The sequence below is a fragment of the Tursiops truncatus genome, chromosome 5 (assembly GCF_011762595.2).
Source record: "Tursiops truncatus isolate mTurTru1 chromosome 5, mTurTru1.mat.Y, whole genome shotgun sequence".
Classification (NCBI taxonomy): domain Eukaryota; kingdom Metazoa; phylum Chordata; class Mammalia; order Artiodactyla; family Delphinidae; genus Tursiops; species Tursiops truncatus.
Window position 1 is genome coordinate 98,681,494 of NC_047038.1, and position 1,870 is coordinate 98,683,363.

Genomic DNA, 1,870 nt, shown 5'->3' on the forward strand with positions numbered 1-1,870 from the left:
GTTGGATGTTCTATCACTCAATTAATTTTTCATATTTACTGATCACATAATATATATCAGGCATTGTACTGGGTGCTATAGTAAACAAAGTTCCAAAGTTCTAGCGAAGATAGATAATAAACAAATTATTAATTTTTGCAAATAGTGATGGGACTATAAAAACATGCAAAGCTGTTCCGGAAGCGCCGAGTGTCGTCCGAGGGGACAGAACTTCTTGGTCCTGATGTCTGACCGTGGAGATGTGAGCCTCCCACCCGAAGACCGGGTGAGGGCTCTCTCCCAGATGGGTAGCGCAGTCTAGATAAACGAAGACATTCCACCCCGTTGGTACTTCCGCTCTGGAGTGGAGATTATACGAATGACATCTATTTACTCTGAGGAAGGCAACACTGAACATGCGTTCATCCTCTATAACAAGTATATCACGCTTTTTATTGAGAAACTACCAAAGCATTGAGATTACAAATCGGCTGTCATTCCTGAAAAGAAAGACACAGTAAAGAAATTAAAGGAGATTGCATTTCCCAAAGCAGAAGAGCTGAAAGCAGAACTGTTAAAACGATATACCAAAGAATATATAGACTATAATGAAGAAAAAAAGAAGGAAGAGGAAGAATTTGCCCGAAACGTAGCCATCCAGCAAGAGCTGGAAAAGGAAAGACAGAGGGTGGCACAACAGAAGCAGCAACAGTTGGAGCAGCAACAGTTCCATGCCTTTGAGGAGATGATCCAGAACCAGAAACTAGAAAAAGAATGACTGAAAATTGTACAGGAGTTTGGGAAAGTGGAACCTGGCCTGGACGGCCCACTGGTACCTGACTTAGAGAAGCCCTCCCTAGATGTGTTCCCCACGGCACCTGTTATATACACACAGCCTTCGGACTGTAATACAACTGTAAGGCCTGCCAAGCCACCTGTAGTGGGTAGATCCTTGAAACCTGGAGCATTGAGCAACTCGGAAGCTCCTACAATTGATGGACTGCACCACATGGTGGTACCTGGGAAGCTCTGCCCACAGTTTCTCCAGTTAGCCAGTGCCAACACTGTCCGGGGAGTAGAGACACGTGGAATTCTCTGTGGAAAACTGATGAGGAATGAATTTACCATTACCCATATCCTCATCTCCAAGCAAAGTGATGCGTCTGATTATTGCAACACCGAGAACGAAGAAGAGCTTTTCCTCATACAGGATCAGCAGGGCATCACACTGGGCTGGATTCACACTCATCCCACGCAGACTGCCTTCCTCTCCAGTGTTGACCTACACGCTCACTGCTCCTACCAGATGGTGTTGCCAGAGTCGATAGCCATTGTTTGTTCCCCCAAGTTCCAGGAAACTGGATTCTTTAGACTAACTGACCATGGACTAGAGGAGATTTCTTCCTGTCACCAGAAAGGATTTCATCCACACAGCAAGGATCCACCTCTCTTCTGTAGCTGCAGCCACGTGACTGTTGTGGACAGAGCAGTGACCATCGCAGACTTTCGATGAGAGTTTGACTCAGACACTTCCCAAGAACTATAAAACCATATCATCGTACTGTAGTCCCATAATGTAAACTTTCCAGAAAGCTCTGGAAGCTTTTTAAAACAGAATAGAATGTATCACCTGGGGGAGAACTGATTTTCTATTTCTGGTTTGAAAAGAAATAATTGAATATGTTTTTTAGGCACATCTGGAAAATAGCATGATCATGCTAAAGCAACTTTTCAGTCTGCCTATAACTAAAAAATTAAGTTGAAAAAATGTTGTAATGAACACCTATATACCCTTTGTTCTAGATTCACCAATTGTTAACATCTTTTCCCTCTCAGAGATCCTTCTAATTTCTCTGCCAACTTGTTTATTGTTTACCTTTGGACTAATTAA

At 43.1% G+C, this 1,870-nt stretch overlaps 1 pseudogene; it reads left to right on the plus strand.

Annotated features, from left to right (window-relative positions):
* The first annotated feature begins 201 nt into the window (after window positions 1-201).
* LOC101317322 (STAM-binding protein pseudogene) lies at window positions 202-1,537 on the plus strand (annotated as a pseudogene).
* The last annotated feature ends 333 nt before the right edge of the window (window positions 1,538-1,870 follow it).